This window comes from Rhineura floridana, chromosome 8 (genome assembly GCF_030035675.1).
Source record: "Rhineura floridana isolate rRhiFlo1 chromosome 8, rRhiFlo1.hap2, whole genome shotgun sequence".
Lineage (NCBI taxonomy): Eukaryota > Metazoa > Chordata > Lepidosauria > Squamata > Rhineuridae > Rhineura > Rhineura floridana.
The window spans coordinates 89,840,383-89,859,376 of record NC_084487.1 but is presented as its reverse complement, the minus strand read 5'-3'; the positions used below and the strand labels follow the sequence as shown (position 1 = coordinate 89,859,376).

The following is an 18,994-nucleotide window of genomic DNA, read 5'->3' as shown; positions in this document are numbered from 1 at the left end:
TCACCCTGTTCAGATCTTGTAAGTTAAGGTCTGTGGCTTCCTTTATGGAAGCAATCCATCTCTTGTTTGGTCTTCCTTTTTTTCTACTCCCTTTTGTTTTTCCCAGCGTTATTGTATTTTCTAGTGAATCATGTCTTCTCATTATGTGTCCAAAGTATGATGACCTCCGTTTCATCATTTTAGCTTCTAGTAATAGTTCTGGTTAGTTTGTTCTAACACCCAGTTATTTGTCTTTTTCGAAGTCCATGGTATCCGCAAACTCTCCTCCAACACCACATCTCTTGTTGTTGTTATATGCCTTCAAGTTGATTATAACTTATGGCGACACTATGAATCAGTGACTTCCAATAGCATCTGCCATGAACCACCCTGTTCAGATCTTGTAAGTTCAGGTCTGTGGCTTCCTTTATGGAATCAATCCATCTCTTGTTTGGCCTTCTCTTTTTTCTACTCCCTTCTGTTTTTCCCAGCATTATTGTCTTTTCTAGTGAATCATGTCCTTTCATCATGTATCCAAAGTATGATAACCTCAGTTTCATCATTTTAGCTTATAGTGTTAGTTCTGTCTAATTTGTTCTAACACTCAATTATTTGTCTTTTTCACAGTCCATGGTATGCACAAAGCTCTCCTCCAACACCACATTTTAAAGGAGTTGATTTTTCTCTTATCTGCTTTTCTCAATGTCCATATTTCACATCCATACATGGAAATGGACTGCCTTCAGGTTGATTCCGACTTATAGCGACCCTACGAATAGAGTTTTCATGGTAAGCAGTATTCAGAGGTGGTTTACCATTGCCTTCCTCTGAGGCTGAGAGGCAGTCACTGGGCCAAGGTCACCCAGTACACTACACTGGCTCTCACATCTATACATAGAGATCGGGAATACCATGGACTGAATGATCCTGACTTTAGTGTTCAGTGATACATCTTTGCATTTGAGGAACTTTTCTAGTTCTCTCATAGCTGCCCTCCCCAGTCCTAGCCTTCTTCTGATTTCTTGACTATTGTCTCCATTTTGGTTAATGACTGTGCCAAGGTATTGATAATCTTTGACAAGTTCAATGTCCTTGTTGTCAACGTTAAAGTTACATAAATCTTCTGTTGTCATTACTTTAGTCTTCTTTACGTTCAGCTGTAGTCCTGCTTTTGTGCTTTCCTCTTTAACTTTCATCAGCATTCATTTCCAATCATTACTGGTTTCTGCTAGTAGTATGGTATCATCTGCGTATCTTAAATTATTGATATTTCTCCCTCCAATTTTCACACCTCTTTCATCTTGGTCCAATCCCGCTTTCCATATGATATGTTCTGTGTATAGATTAAACAAATAGGGTGATAAAATACACCCCTGTCTCACACCCTTTCTGATGGGGAACCAATAGGTTTCTCCATATTCTGTCCTTACAGTAGCCTCTTGTCCAGATTATTGGGTGCGCATCAGGACAATCACATGCTGTGGCACCCCATTTCTTTTAACTCATTCCATAGTTTTTCATGATCTACACAATCAAAGGCTTTGCTGTAATCTATAAAGCACAGGGTGGTTTTCTTCTGAAATTCCTTGGTCCGTTCCATTATCCAACGTATTGTTTGCGATATGATCTCTGGTGCCTCTTACCTTTCTAAATTCAGCTTGGACATCTGGTGTTTCTCACTCCATATATGGTAAGACCCTTTGATGTAGAATCTTGAGCATTACTTTACTTGCATGGGATATTAAGGCAATAGTTCAATAATTACTGCATTCCCTGGGATCCCCTTCCTTTGGAATTGGGATGTATATTGAACGTTTCCAGTCTGTGGGCCATTGTTTACAAACTTTGGACAGATTCAGTCTCAGTAGCTTGTAGCAACTCTATTGATATCCCATCTGTTCCTGGGTGATTTGTTTCTTCCAAGTATTTCAACAGCAGCTTTCACTCACATTCTAAAATTTCTGGTTCTTCATCATACGGTTCCTCCGTGAATGAATCTCATCCTTGCATCTCTTTTATAGAGTTCTTCAGTATATTGCTTCCTTCTTCCTTTTATTTCATCTCGGTCAGTCAGTGTGTTCCCCTGTTGATTATGCAACATCCCTACTCATGGTTTAAATTTCCCATTAATTTTTCTAGTCTTTTGGAATAGGGCTCTTGTTCTACTCTTTTTGTTGATCTCTTCTATTTCTATACAATAACTATTGTAATAGTTCTCTTTGTCCCTACGTACTAGGTGCTGTATTGTTGCATTTAGGGTTGTAGCTGTGTTTGTATCTCCTTTTGCTTTTGCTTTCCTTCTCTCTTCAACCATTTTAAGAGTTTCATCAGTCATCCATTGAGGTCTTTCTTTTTAACTAGAGGTATTGTCTTTTTGCTTTCTTCCCTGATAATGTCTCTGACTTCACTCCATAGTTCTGGTTCTCTGTCAACTCAATTTAAAGCCTCAACTCTGTTCCTTATTTGATCTTTTTATTCTTCTGGGATGTTATTTAAATTGTATGTTGGCATTATGATTGCTTTGTTCTTCTTCTTTAGCTTTACTTTGATTTTCAATATTACCAGTTCATGATCTGTACCACAGTCTGCTCCTGGTCTTGTTTTCTCAGAAAGTATGGAACTTCTCCATCTTCTGCTACCAATTATATAATCAGTTTGAGTCCTATACAGACCATTTGGTGATGTCATCTTTTCGGTTGCTCAAAAAATGTGTTTGCAACAAACAAATTGTTGGCTTCACAGAATTCAATAAGTCTTTCTCCTGCTTCATTTCTATCACCTAAGTCCCATTTTCTCACCATTCCTAGTCCTTCCCTACTTTTGCATTCCAGTCCCCAATGATTATCAGCACATCTTGTTTTGGTGTGTGATCAATTTCTTCCTGTACTTCTGCATAAAATGTCTCCAATTCCTCTTCTTCTGCGTTTGCCATTGGAGCATAGACTTGGATTATGGTTATATTAAAAGGTTTCCCGTTTAATCTCATTGATATCACTCGCTCAGACTTTGCGTTATAGCTCCCTACTACCATATATAATCTCTTGCCACAAATCCATCTCCAGCATTTAGTTTCTGATCAATACTTCCAGGGTCTGAAAGATATGCACAAAGAAGCATAAAAGCTTAAATTCGGTATTTTTTTCTGATTGACATATAGGTTTGATTTCAGTCGCATCACTTGGTCATAGGAGTACACATGAGTGTGAGTGAATGAGTGAGTGAGTGAGAGTGAGAGACAGACAGACAGACAGACAGACAGAGCGCTTTGGTAGTGCCTCACTATGGGTATCCTATTTACATGGCACAAAGGTTTATGAGATTAAGCTTTATTAAGAGCAAATCCAACAAACTAAAATCCATTATCAGGAGTTAAAGTAATTAATGTAATTAATGACTTTGGTTCTTTCTAAACACCTGGTCACACATTTATCTCTTTTCTTCTTGAACTTCTTGAATTTCCCTCTTCTCCGACAAAATACGAGCAATTGCGGCTGCACTGATTCTATGATTTCAGTGTTTATGAGCAAGAAGACTCATGATGACCTATTATTGGTGCAAAAACACACCTTTGCCTGAAGGTGGGCAGCAAAGAGTACCATTGCTGGCTATGTTGATGGCATGGCTGCAAGATCTCCCTCATCTTGGCATCTCAGCATGCTTGCAGATGACCTGTTTATTGAACATTCATCCTGATGTTTGCAGGGAGATTAGATGACATTGGCTATTTAATGAGCATTCATTCTGAATTGTTTACAGAGATGTTAGATGATGCTGGAACAAAGCAAGTGTTATCCCACACCTTCCAGTGCATTTCCCCATCATTTTCCTTATTGCAAAAAGTCCAATATTTTGGGGAAGTAGGTTTATTGCACAAGCCTTTGCAATCAACTATAGTGTAATGGTTAAGGTGTTGGACTACGACCTGGGAGACCAGGGTTCGAATCCCCACATAGCCATGAAGCTGACTGAGTGACCTTGGGCCAGTCACTGCCTCTCAGCCTCATGAAAACCCTATTCGTAGGGTTGCCATAAGTCGGAATCGACTTGAAGGCAATACACTTACTTACTTACATAATTGCATATCTTGAATTTGCTGGTATGTCACTGAATCCCACCCGAAAATAGCGACAGTCTGGAAGCACTCTCAGTCTCATGTGAGGAATGGTGGATTAAAGGGAAATCTTAATACAATCTTCCTTTCATACGCCTCACTGGCTTAAGTAGAAAACACATGTTTGCATGCAATGTTGAACTTGTAGCTCCTGCCTGCCTGCCTGCCTGCATCCCATTTAGCACTCCCCTCCCCCCACGGCCTATGGTCATTTGCATTCTTTAAAGAAACAGATAATTGTAATATAAATACACTTCTGAGCATGCACAGAGTGCCTTCCCTTCTCCACTAAGCAACTACAGCAACTTTCACAGGCCTGAGCCTACCCACTACCCCCAGCTTTCATGTCTGTATTCTGAAGACACAATCCAAAGACTTCTTTTTGAAAAATAAAAAATATAACTTATGGTGGCCCTTTCATGCCACTAGTACCTTTTATGCCAGTACTACCAGACCCGTTCATTTTCAACCACTAAATTTACACATAGTTATATAATGTGAGGGGTGGGAGAAATCTTCTGGGTGGCCTCAACTATCCAGGTTTCATCTCCACAGAGGGCAAAATACTGCTGCAAAATCTGAGGCAAATCTTGCCAGCTTTTTAAAGAGCAAGAAAAACCCCTGCTGTGGTGCCAGAGGGTTTCACAGCCACAGTCTCCCCACGTTTATCTCAAGGAGGAAACAAGTCAGCAATATATGAACTAAGATATGTCTCTTGCATTGTGCACAAATGCAGAGATCAAGAAGGCAGCATGCAGAAAATCAGACTCAAACACCCAAAGCTCCATGGAGACCAAAGCTATAATTGTGGACAAGTGGGAGGTTACACTTGAAGCTGCTTGGTGGCTCAGCTGCATTAGATCTTTTTAAAACTGTTAAATGTGTCTTCAAGTGCCATGAGTTCTGGCATGAAGAATTACCATCAAAGGCAAGATTGCTCACCGTCAAACCCTAGGGCACAATTTTGTAAAAGAGAAGGCACACTTGGAAATCTGCATAATGTTCAGCCTTGGCCCCTAGTTGGGACTGGGTCATGCCTACTCGAAATACATTACATATTAATTTGCGTTCGCATTGAAATACAACATGCCTGCTGCTACCTCTTATGCCTTCTTGGTTTTATTGCCCCACTATGTAATTTCTCCTCTTTCACAATGTGTGTATTTATTTATTTAAAATATTTCTATCCCGCCCTTCTACCCTATAACTGGGCACTCAGGGCGGCTTACAAAAATAAAATCAAACACGTACATAATAAAATTGTAAACAAACATTAAAATACATAAACTACAATTAAAATACATAAAATACTATATATATATATAGGGAGTAGTACTAAAGGGGACTACAATGGTAAAATTTAATGTAGAAGGCATAAAATCAGTGTCAGGCTCTACCTTCAGTCCCTCCCAAAAGCTCTCCGGAACAAGATCGTTTTCAGAAGTCTCCGGAAAACCAACAGGGAGGGAGCAGAGCAGACTTCTTGGGGTAGGATGTTCCAAAGCTTGGGGGCCACCGCTGAAAAAGCTCTCTCCTGCATGCCTGCCAGTCTAACATCTTTCACTCCAGGCACGCAGAGGAGACCAGAGGCAGATGATCTTAAATCCCGGGCAGGTACATATGGGCATAAGCGGTCCCTCAGGTATATTGGTCCAAGGCCGTTTAGGGCTTTAAAGGTCAAAACCAGCACTTTGAATTGGGCCTGGAAGCAAATTGGGAGCCAGTGGAGTTGATAAAGCACAGGGGTGATATGCTCCCTGCGCCGTGCTCCAGTTAACATTCTGGCTGCTACATTTTGAACCAACTGTAATTTCCGAACCGTTTTCAAAGGCAGCCCCACATAGAGTGTGTTACAGTAATCAAGCCTCGATGTCACCAATGCATGTGTCACTGTGGCCAAGTCAACTGCCTCCAGGAATGGACGCAGCTGGTAGACCGGTTTGAGTTGGCCAAAAGCACTCCTGGGTACCGAAGCCATCTGATAATCAAACAGCAGGGCAGGATCCAGGACTCCCAAACTGCAGACCTGCTCCTTCAAGGGGAGTGCAACCCCATCCAGAACAGGTTGCAACCCCATCCCTGGTGCAGTTTTTCCCTTCACCAGCAGTACTTCCGTCTTGTCTGGATTAAGTTTCAGTTTGTTAGCCCACATCCAGCCCTTCACAGCCTCCAGGCACCAGTTTAGGATGAGCACCCCCTCCCTGCAATCAGCTGGTAGGGAGAGATAGAGCTGAGTGTCATCAGCATATTGATGACATTGAACTCCAAATCTCCTGATGACCTCTCCCAGTGGTTTCATATAAATGTTAAAGAGCATGGGAGACAAAATGGAACCTTGCGGTACCCCACAGGCCAACGGCCAGGGAATTGAGGAGTAGTCTCCCAGCACCACATTCTGGGTCCTGTCCATCAGGTAGGACTGGAGCCACCGTAAAGCAGTGCCTCCCAATCCCATCCCAGCTAGACGGCCCAGAAGGATACCTGGTTGATCGTATCGAAGGCTGCTGAGAGGTCCAGCAGTTTACCCACACACACCAACTTATGATAGCACTGCATGAATCTGACAAAGTAGGCACTCTAAACCTATGAAGGATTTTGCCACAATGTTATTTTGGTGCCACAAGATTCTGCTTTTGCAAAATAAAACAGTCAGGCTATAGATTAAGAATGACAAGGCAATATGTGGTGAATGGCTATCTTTGACAATTCACCACACACCCTGTTCCACTGGCAAAATGCTCCACTGGACCCACAGGAAATGGGTACAACCCAATATCTTTTTGACGTTGCATAATTACCTGGGAAACATCAAAGCAGTGCAGTAACTCAGTATTGTAACAAATACAAGATAAAACTGTGTGATATCATCCAACATCTCTTCCAGGTCAAGGCCATTTGGCTTCCCTTCTTAGAAAAATATGAAACCAAATAAAGGCTCTAACACTATGAGAAAAGTCCATTCAGATACATCAGCATTTCTGCTTCCCCACCCCACCGCACTGGTTGCTCCTGATCAACAGAAGCTTGAGCCAATTTGTACATTTTCATTATAGTCTCACTATGAAGCACCAACAACCATACATACCACCTGCTACGATCATGGCCATTTGGGGAGGCCCTGCTTGATGTGCTCACTAACCAAACAAATGTTTGGTGCATGAGCAAACATTTGAAGGTTTTCTTGGTGGTGGCACATTTACTATATAAACATACAGATTGGGCATACTGATTGATTTTAAGAGATTGCACGAGATATGGAGGGGAAGCCCCAACACGTATAAACAGAATGTATACACAACAGAGAAGAGGACCACTGAAAACCTCAGGGGTAGTTCACACAGGCAAATATATCACTTGGTTACTATTGTGCTGGAAGTGCAAAATGACTCAGCTTATCAAACGGGCAATTATTGTTGCAGGGAACATTTTAGAATTCAGTTTGGCTGAGACACAGAAGCAAACAGCTTTGGTTATCACGTGCCTGTAGCTAAAGAAAAAAAGGTTTTCATATACAGCATGTATTCCAGAAATGCCTGGTTTGGACATAATAGGGAAAACAGAAGTAATGCATCATTGAAACCAGTGCACAAGACAAGGAGATGAGAGACGTGCTCAGCTCTGATGTTCATTCCCAGCTTAGTGAATAATGGTTTATGAAACTGTGAAATGATAATCTGAACTGGGCAATTAGAAGAACAAAATTAAGAACATAACATAGGAACATAGAAGAGACTGCTGGATCAGGCCAATGCCCCATCCAGTCCAGCATCCTGTTCTCACAGTGGCCAAGCAGATGCCTATGGGAAACCTAAAAGCAGGACCTGAGCCCAACACTCTACCCACTTGCCATTCTCAGCAGCGATCATTCGGAGGCATATTGCCTCTGATAGAGGTGCTAGAACAATGCCATTGTGGCTAGCAGCTGTTGATAGCCTTGTTGTTATATGCCTTCAAGTCGATTATGACTTATGGCGACCCTATGAAACTTTTTGGGATATATTCATAGGGTTTTCATGGTAAGAGGTATTCAGAGGTGGTTTACCATTGCCTTCCTCTATGCCTATGGCACCCGGTATTCCCAGGCAGTCTCCCATCCAAGTATTAACCAGGCCTGAGCCTGCTTAGCTTCCGAGATCAGTTGAGATCGGGCATGTTCAGAGTAGTATGGCCATAGGCATTGATAACCTTATCCTCCAGTAATTTGTTTAAAGCCATCCAAAATTAAAAGCAACAGATAAAAACAACATCAAATCAATTCTCTCAGGGTTAAAGTGCTTTTTAAAAGCCTTGGAAAATAAGGAAGTCTTAGGCACCAAAAAAGGAGATAGCATTCTGCACACTGGGTCAAGAAGGTTCTCTTCCAATTGCCACCCACCATACCCATGAATGCCAGTAGCACTTTGAATTATGCCTGTAATAAACTTAGAGCCACACAGTTGCTTAAGGACTGGTGAGCCATGTTCCGAATACCAGAATGCTGTGTGAAGATACCATCTTGCCAGACTTGTCTCAGTTCCTGTTGAAAACGTTGACTTGCATTGCTAAGGAAGCAAAACCTTCACACACTATTTCAGGTTTGCTGCTGCTGGACGCATGCTGAGGATTATTAGCTAAGCCCCAGAGAGTCATTACCTCTTCCCTCAAGCAAGTTGATAGCAGGGGTTTTCACCTGGGAGCTTCCTTGGGTTAATTGAATAGTCTTGTCTAGGAAAAGCCATCAGAGATTGCTTTGCAAATCCCAGCCAGAAGGCTAACAGAGATTACCTTAACTGTGATCTTGCTCTCTGTGATTTTAAATATAGTGTCCTGATACACGTTCAGAACCACTAGTGGCTGTTTTACAGGGAGAAAAGGATGCAACGAGAAAGAATGCAGAACCACAAAACAACAACCAAGCTTTCTCTTGGAATGCTGCAATGAAAGATAAATATTTCAAGTTTGTTGCTAATTTGAAGCATAATCAGCAGTCCAGAGCACTGATAAGGTGACTCCATAGGTAGTGGGTAACCCACGCGAGTGAGGAATTATGAGAATGGGTAATCAGCTTGTCACAATGGCACACCGTTGTCCTATTATTACCTCCAAAAATTATCCTTTGCCTTTAACTACTCTGGTCATGAAACCAATTGGTAAGTGTAGCTGTTCCAGTTACTGCCACCATTTTTGACCCTTCAATTAAATTAAATGCAGTAATGCACGACTTCCAGCTCTCTGATGAAGTGGATGTGGAAGATGCATGGAGCTTTTCCAAGCAACCTAGCAAGGCTAGATTAAGATCACTAGGCAGGCCACCTCTATTTATTATTATTATTATTATTAAATTTATATCCCCTCATTCCTCCCAGAGGAGACCAGACCTTATTCCAGTCTGAGTCTGTGCTGGAATTGCTTGTTAAGATGTCAATGGTATCAAAAGCTCTAAGAGATCAAGTAAGAATAACAGGGTTGCATTCTCCCTGGCTTTCTCCCACTGAAAGTCATCCGTCAGGGCAACCAAGGCTGATTCAGTTCCATAACCTGAATTTGGATTGGAACCCTAGAAATGTGGTTGCACAATTAACATAACATAGAAGTTTCTGAAGATTAAGTGATACATAAATGTATAAACTGAAGGCTTGCTTCAGGTTTTTCCCCCCAGATAGAATGGTAGTCCTCAAGCTCTCAAGCTCAAAGAGATCATACACCAGTTCAGAAGTCCCAATAGGAGTCTACAGCTGCTGTAACAGGCAAGTCCCTTTAAACCAGGAGTTCTTAACCTGTGGTCTGTGAGACTGTGACAAGAAATGTGTGTTGTGGATGATCCCTGTAGATGGTGAAAGATTCTCCCCATCAGCAAGACCTGAGTCCTCAATCTATACATTGCAGCAGAAGCAATCAATCAATCATGAATGTTTCACAGTTTATTATTTACAGAAAATATGAAATCTCTTGACAGTCTAAAAAAGAATCCAAACCAATCCACACTGCAAGTAACTGGCACTTTTAAGAACAGTTCCAAGAGACTAATCAAGGTCAGGCCTTCATTTAATTTCAAATCTATACAAGAGAAAGAAATCCCCATATTGTCTACAGGCAAATCTCACTAACTTTAAGTGGTTATTCAAAACATTATCTATTAGATCTCAGTTGTACAGTCCTTGCTTTAAATCAGGAGTGTGGCCCTCCAGTAAGGAGTTGCATACTCTTGGATGCAACTCCCATTAGCCCCAGTCAGCATGGCTAGAAGTCAGGAATAATGGGAGTTGTAATCCAGAAACATCTGGAGGGCCAAAAGTTCCTCACCTCTGATTTAAATGACACAAAGTAAGAAAGGAGAGAGAGCACTGAAATGAATCATGAGCATTTGAAGGGAATTTGCTACAAAATGAACCATTTACAGCACAATCCTATGCAAGGCCACTCAGAAATAAGCCCCATTGATTTCAGTGGGAATTACTCCCAAGTAAGTATGTAAAGATTACAGCCTCAATCACGGAAAAGTTCAAGAAGGCAGATCATTAAGAGCAACATGGGAATTAAGTAACAAACACTGTTTTTAAAAATGTACAGTGTAATGATCAAAGTGAATAAGTAGATTAAGAAAGAATAATTAAATATGACAGGCAGAGCATTGCCTTTCTAGTCTTGAGTTCCAAAAATCTCAGTGCCAACCCACATCAATTAAATTAACAGTCAATTAACCTAGGAGTTACAAGCAGGGCTGTGGAGTCGGTACACCAAACCATCGACTCCGACTGACTATTTTTCTACTGTCCGACTCCAACTCCACCCAAAATTGCTTCCAACTCCATAGCCCTGGAAAGGGCTGTAAATGTCTTTTTAAATTGGAAGCTCTCATAGAAGCATTTTTATTGCTGCCTGAATATGCGCTGATCTTGGCATCACAGCATTTGTCTTCATCTGGGTCCTGTGTCATACACTGACACACAAAATGTTTTCCATCTTGAGTTATGGTGAAATGCTCAACTACAGCTGACTTCATGGGAAGCTTCTTTGACATTTTGAATTTATATTTTAAAAAATTTGTCAATCAAAATTTATTTTGAAGCCAGAGTCAGAGTCGGTACATTTCTACCGACTCTCTCCACCCAAAATTGCTTCCGACTCCGACTCCAACTCCGACTCCACAGCCCTGGCTACAAGTCAAGGAAGTGCTGCAAACTACATTGTAAAAATGACAATTTATAATCTTATGTCAAATTTTAAAAACAAAATAAGAACAATTTCTGTTAAAAAAACAAAAGCATTCTGCCAGCATGTCAGAATGAAAAGCTGCCAGCTGCACTGGATGAATATTGCAGGAATACCTACTCTTTATTTCCTGATAGTGCCCAATTCTGCCATTTTTACAAGACTGCAAGGGAATCATGTATCACATATATTGCTATCACCATTGATAACCTTAGACTCTTTAAGCATGGCAATATCAGCAAACTTGGATCAATATAAAAAATGAGCCTATGCAACTGTATCTGAAACACTTCTGTTTTGTAAACGACCTTTAACACAATTGCTACATGTTATATAGTATAATTTCTGTTGTAGATTTCCCAAGCAATAGCAATACACAGGTAGAAAAGTTTTCCAGTTTAAATATTATATTTTAAAGGAGACGCTGGTCTATCCGATTGCTGCTGAGTGGAAAGGAGAGTGGGATCAGTGGAGGGACCACTGTCTAATCCATCTCCCCATCCACTTTCTGGCAACTCTGCTGACCACCTGTGGTTCACTTCAGAGCAGAAGTGGCTGGTGCCCACTGGAACTGGTGGCACAGAAGGCAGGGAACCCAAACAGTGAATGGAGCCAGAGCTAATTCTAGCTTTGTTCCCATCATCCTCCATGTTGAGTTCTACAAGGATAACACTGGGATTAAGGGGGGGGAGCGAGAGAGAGAGAGAGATTGACTGCCTTCAAGTTGATTCTGATTTACGGCGACCCTATGAATAGGGTTTTCACGGTAAGTGGTATTCAGAGGGGGTTCACCATTGCCTCCCTCTGAGAGGCAGTGACTGGCCCAAGGTCACCCAGTGAGCTTCATGGCTGTGTGGGGATTCGAACCCTGGTCTCCCTGGTCGTAGTCCAGCACCTTAACCACTACACCACACTGGCTCTCCTGCCTGTCCTCCCAGCAGGAGCCCAGGGCGGCAAGCAAAAGCACTAAAAAACACTTTAAAACATCATAAAAACAGACTATAAAATACATTAAAACATCTTTAAAAACTTTTTTAAAAAAGCTTTCAAAACATCTTTTTTTAAAAAAAGGTTAAAAAATTCCAACACTGATGCAGACTGATAGGTATTGCCACTCCTCAGGACTGGATGTAAGTAAGAAGGCAGCAGGGCTGTGGAGTCGGCACACCAAACTTTTGACTCCGACTCCAACTCCTCTATTTTTCTACTGTCCAACTCTGACTCTGACTCCTTCATAAATGGCAAATGTATATAAACTAGTAATAACAAATTATGTTGTTGTTCTGTAGCAACTTCAGTTTGTTCCTCAGTTCCTCAGTTGCAGGAGCGTGCTCTTCAATTTCAAACATTCCTATATCTCTGAAGTGTTCTTCTAGCTGTTGGTCACCTTCATTCTGCATTCATTAGTTTTATTGTACTGAGCATGTTTGAAGCATTGTCAGTTACAATACAAAGAACTTGCTCTTTTTCAAGTCCATAATCTTGCAGAACCTTTTCCACTAAGACCTGGAGAAACTCGCTGGTGTGATGAGCTTCTGTGTCTTTTACTGCCAGTGTCTTGGTAACTATTTCATTCTTGTCACAAACAAATCGGACATTGATGGCAAAATAGTTCACTCTGTGGCATGTGCAGGCATCCATTGTAAGAAATACAAAGCATCCCTTGAGAGTTTTTTTAAGTTATTCCTTTTAGTTAAGGGCTTCTTCAGTCACTATTTTTCTAATACTATCTCTGTCCAGAGAAACACCAAGTTTTCTGAATCTGGCAGCTCTTGGGTATCTCTAGGTTCTTCTGTGATTTTCTCTTAAGATAAACTGTGCAGAATGAAATATTGATGGGAAACATTATGCATTGTTTGCTTGCTGGGACTGAAAAGCACACAGACCGCTCATATGGGGATCACAAGTCAAAAATAGTAACATACGGGAGATGGAATTTACTAATGCCTGCCAACCAAGTCTCTCCTTGCTTGGATGATGACAATCAACTTGATGAAAAGTCAGAGCACCCTAGCGAGGGAGCCTGCTCCATGAGCTAGAGGGAGCCCCAGCTGACGAAGCGTCAAGGCCCCAGCTGACAAAGTGTCAAGGCGAGTTAAGCAGCAGAGCGAAAAGAGGGTAAGTAGCTCCCATTTATTCCATTATTTAAATTGAAGTAAAACAGCTCAGAGAAATAACTAACAAGGGCAGCCCAAGGTCACCCTGAGCTAGGAGCCAAATCCTGAAAGAACCTATATCTTAGGAGACAGATCCTAGGAGAAGGAAGCGTATAGAAAGCTAGTTTTCAACACCACCCTAGCAGGAAAGCTTCAGGGGACACTGTAAACAAGGCTAAATTCCAGCCGGAGAGAAGGGGTAAAAGGAAACTCCACCGATACATACAGGGAGAGAGTCAGCTCAGTCCTTGCTAAAAAGGGCAGCTTCAGCCTTCCTGAAACACAACCACAAGCTCTGTTTCCCTAGGTTAAAGAAAGGTCAGGCTGTTCTAGGTGGGAAAACAACAAACACAAAAGACTTGCCTGGAAGGCGCAGCCAGCCCCTTGCTGAGATTAAAAGCAGCCAAAAGCTTAAACAGCCCCGCCCCTCGCTCAGGAAGGAAGCCTGAGAGAATACTAAAGAGTTAAGCCCCAGCTGATAGCCATCAGCCTCAAGTAACACATCATTGGCTGGCAGCAGTAGCTGGGAGGAACCAGCCACACATATAAAGTCAGAGCACCCTAGCGAGGGAGCCTGCTCCACGAGCTAGAGGGAACCCCAGCTGACGAAGCGTCAAGGCGAGTTAAGCAGCAGAGCGAGTTCGGCAGCAGGGAGAGGAGGCCAGGGCCCCCCACTCTGCCCGTCTGTTCCCTGACCTCAACTAAACCACAGTCTCCAACCCATTGACGTAATAAACCTTAAACAAAACTATGCAGGTAAGAAGCCAGCAGGGGTGTGGGGGCTTTCCAGTGTTTTGCACTGCCTGCAGCATGTACGACTATCTGCCTGTTGGACAGAAGTCGTGGGTATGCTCTCGGTGCAATGAGCTCCTGGCTCTCCAGGAACAACTTCATTTCCTTGAGGCCAAGGTGGCGGACCTGGAAAAGCTGAGAGAGACAGAGAGGTGTGTGGAGGAGGCCTTCAGGAACGTTATAGCTGTGTCCCACTCCAACGATGATAGCTCTCCTGCTATCATGGACAACGATGGTCTCGGGGAAGGAGAGCATCCAGCTGAGGAAGAGGGAAACGATCCCTTAGAAGGGACCCATTCCTTGGGGGATGAGCAGCTATCCTCTCGTGCTGAGGATATATCTCCAGGGGGTGGAGGGATCCTTGTAGTGGGTGATTCAATCATTAGGAACATAGACAGTGGGGTGTGTGATGGGCGTGTAGACCGCAAGGTGTTTTGCCTGCCTGGTGCGAAGGTTGCGGATATCGCCCGTCGTTTAGATAGTTTGGTAGACAGTGCTGGGAAGGAGTCAGTGGTCGTGGTGCACGTTGGCACCAACGACATGGGGAAATGCAGCCGTGAGGTCCTGGAAGCAAAATTTAGGTTGCTAGGTAGGATGCTGAAAGCCAGGACCTCCAAGGTGGCTTTCTCTGAAATGCTACCGGTTCCACGCGCAGGACCAGCCAGACAGGCCCAGCTTCGCAGTCTCAATGCGTGGATGAGACAATGGTGTCGGGTGGAAGGGTTTGGATTTGTTAGGCACTGGGGAACATTTTGGGACAAGCCGGGCCTGTACAAAAGGGACGGGCTCCACTTGAATCAGAATGGAACCAGACTGCTGGCACTTAAAATTAAAAAGGTGGCAGAGCAGCTTTTAAACTGACTGAGGGGGGAAATCCGACAGGAGCTGAGAAAGGTCCGGTTCGGAATAAACCTCCCCCCTGGGATAAAAACCAAAGAAATGATGAAATTTTAAAAGGGGTAGGCCTAGAAGTAGGCATTGTGAGAGCAGGGACACAGGATATAAATTCAGAAGACCAAAATTACCACAGGCCTAACGACAAGTGCCAAAGACACTTGAAGAGAGACACTGCTTACAAGTGCCTGTACGCTAATGCTAGGAGCCTGCGAACCAAGATGGGAGAACTGGAGTGCTTGGTCTTAGAGGAGAGCATTGATATAGTGAGCATAACGGAGACCTGGTGGAATGGAGAAAACCAGTGGGATACGGTTATCCCTGGATATAAACTATATCGGAAGGACAGGGAAGGACGTATTGGTGGCGGAGTCGCTCTATACGTGAAAGAAGGCATTGAATCCAGCAAGCTCGAAACCCCAAAAGAGGCAGACTCCTCCACAGAATCGTTGTGGGTGGTGATACCATGCCCCAGGAGGGACTTAATACTGGGAACGATCTATCGTCCCCCTGATCAAAATGCTCAGGGAGACCTTGAGATGAGATATGAAATTGAGGAAGCATCCAAACTAGGAAATGTGGTAGTAATGGGTGACTTCAACTACCCGGACATAGACTGGCTGCATATTTGTTCCAGTCATGACAAAGAAGCAAAGTTTCTAGATATTCTAAATGACTATTCCCTAGACCAGTTGGTCATGGAACCGACCAGAGGGACAGCAACCCTGGACTTAATCCTCAGTGGGGACCGGGACCTGGTGCAAGATGTAAGTGTTGTTGAACCGATTGGGAGCAGTGACCACAGTGCTATTAAATTAAACATACATGTAACTGGCCAATTGCCAAGAAAATCCAACACGGTCACATTTGACTTCAAAAGAGGAAACTTCACAAAAATGAGGGGATTGGTAAAAAGAAAGCTGAAAAACAAAGTCCAGAGGGTCACATCACTCGAAAATGCTTGGAAGTTGTTTAAAAACACTATATTAGAAGCTCAACTGGAGTGCATACCGCAGATCAGAAAAGGTACTGCCAGGGCCAAGAAGATGCCAGCATGGTTAACGAGCAAAGTCAAGGAAGCTCTTAGAGGCAAAAAGTCTTCCTTCAAAAAATGGAAGTCTTGTCCAAATGAAGAAAATAAAAAAGAACACAAACTCTGGCAAAAGAAATGCAAGAAGACAATAAGGGATGCTAAAAAAGAATTTGAGGAGCACATTGCTAAGAACATAAAAACCAATAACAAAAAATTCTATAAATACATTCAAAGCAGGAGACCATCTAGGGAGACAATTGGACCCTTGGATGATAAGGGAGTCAAAGGTGTACTAAAGAACGATAAGGAGATTGCAGAGAAGCTAAATGAATTCTTTGCATCTGTCTTCACAGTGGAAGATATAGGGCAGATCCCTGAACCTGAACTAACATTTGCAGGAAGGGATTCTGAGGAACTGAGACAAATAGTGGTAACGAGAGAGGAAGTTCTAAGCTTAATGGACAATATAAAAACTGACAAATCACCGGGCCCGGATGGCATCCACCCGAGAGTTCTCAAAGTACTCAAAGGTGAAATTGCTGATCTGCTAACTAAAATATGTAACTTGTCCCTCGGGTCCTCCTCCGTGCCTGAGGACTGGAAAGTGGCAAATGTAACGCCAATCTTCAAAAAGGGATCCAGAGGGGATCCCGGAAATTACAGGCCAGTTAGCTTAACTTCTGTCCCTGGAAAACTGGTAGAAAGTATGATTAAAGCTAGATTAACTAAGCACATAGAAGAACAAGCCTTGCTGAAGCAGAGCCAGCATGGCTTCTGCAAGGGAAAGTCCTGTCTCAGTAACCTATTAGAATTCTTTGAGAGTGTCAACAAGCATATAGATAGAGGTGATCCAGTGGACATAGTGTACTTAGACTTTCAAAAAGCGTTTGACAAGGTACCTCACCAAAGGCTTCTGAGGAAGCTTAGCAGTCATGGAATAAGAGGAGAGGTCCTCTTGTGGATAAGAAATTGGTTAAGAAGCAGAAAGCAGAGAGTAGGAATAAACGGACAGTTCTCCCAATGGAGGGCTGTAGAAAGTGGAGTCCCTCAAGGATCGGTATTGGGACCTGTACTTTTCAACTTGTTCATTAATGACCTAGAATTAGGAGTGAGCAGTGAAGTGGCCAAGTTTGCTGATGACACTAAATTGTTCAGGGTTGTTAAAACAAAAAGGGATTGTGAAGAGCTCCAAAAAGACCTCTCCAAACTGAGTGAATGGGCAGAAAAATGGCAAATGCAATTCAATATAAACAAGTGTAAAATTATGCATATTGGAGCAAAAAATCTGAATTTCACATATACGCTCATGGGGTCTGAACTGGCGGTGACCGACCAGGAGAGAGACCTCGGGGTTGTAGTGGACAGCACGATGAAAATGTCGACCCAGTGTGCAGCAGCTGTGAAAAAGGCAAATTCCATGCTAGCGATAATTAGGAAAGGTATTGAAAATAAAACAGCCGATATCATAATGCCGTTGTATAAATCTATGGTGCGGCCGCATTTGGAATACTGTGTACAGTTCTGGTCGCCTCATCTCAAAAAGGATATTATAGAGTTGGAAAAGGTTCAGAAGAGGGCAACCAGAATGATCAAGGGGATGGAGCGACTCCCTTACGAGGAAAAATTGCAGCATTTGGGGCTTTTTAGTTTAGAGAAAAAGCGGGTCAGAGGAGACGTGATAGAAGTGTATAAAATTATGCATGGCATTGAGAAAGTGGATAGAGAAAAGTTCTTCTCCCTCTCTCAGAATACTAGAACTCGTGGACATTCAAAGAAGCTGAATGTTGGAAGATTCAGGACAGACAAAAGGAAGTACTTCTTTACTCAGCGCATAGTTAAACTATGGAATTTGCTCCCACAAGATGCAGTAATGGCCACCAGCTTGGACGGCTTTAAAAGAAGATTAGACAAATTCATGGAGGACAGGGCTATCAATGGCTACTAGCCATGATGGCTGTGCTCTGCCACCCTAGTCAGAGGCAGCATGCTTCTGAAAACCAGTTGCCGGAAGCCTCAGGAGGGGAGAGTGTTCTTGCACTCGGGTCCTGCTTGTGGGCTTCCCCCAGGCACCTGGTTGGCCACTGTGAGAACAGGATGCTGGACTAGATGGGCCACTGGCCTGATCCAGCAGGCTCTTCTTATGTTCTTAACTTATTTCAGCATGAGTCTATTTTAAACCACTGCTAACCTTTCCCTTCCCAGTACTTTCAGTTTCATAGAAAAATGCAAAAAGAAATGGTTTAGTCTGTATACAGGAGGCCTGAATGCATCTGTTGTTGACTCAATCTTCTTTATATATAAAAAATGCATTATGTATCTTATGGACAGAGCAATCTTACTATTGTAGGAAGGGGAGCATCCATGGTGGAGAAACCACTGGGCCAGGGTAGACATTTGTGGAGGGCTTCTATCTGATAATTCCACTGTTCTCACCCCTGCAATTTCCCTACCATTGCGTCCTATGGGACGGAAATTCACTATGTCAGCTCCAGGGCTGGTGTAGTTTCTTCCTGTTTTGAAGGAGTGCCAGGGGAACAAGGAATCTTTGGATCCTGTGGAACCAAGGCCTCCTTTGATCTGCCTGGTACTACCTTGGCATTCCCTTTCTTTCTCCCATGTGCTATCAGAACACCGAAAGCAGAAGGGGGTTGACTGTGGATGTTTCTGCGGCCATCATGAGGGAACCTCTGAGGGTGGCTCTCATTCTCCGCTGGCAGAGGGGGAGATCTATTCTGTCCTATGGCCTCTGGGAATTATAGAGTGGTAAGGTGCCTTGGGTGCCCCCCCGCCCCACATTACAAAATGGATCGAAAGTCAGAAATTCTTCCAGATGGGCTG

The 18,994-nt window shown here is 43.0% G+C and overlaps 1 protein-coding gene and 1 pseudogene across 4 annotated transcripts in view; both read right to left on the bottom strand.

Annotated features, from left to right (window-relative positions):
- Positions 1-18,994, bottom strand: part of ST7 (suppression of tumorigenicity 7) — a 154,897-nt gene that overhangs the window by 76,606 nt on the left and 59,297 nt on the right. The window lies entirely within an intron of this gene.
- LOC133363561 (5S ribosomal RNA) lies at positions 8,148-8,266 on the bottom strand (annotated as a pseudogene).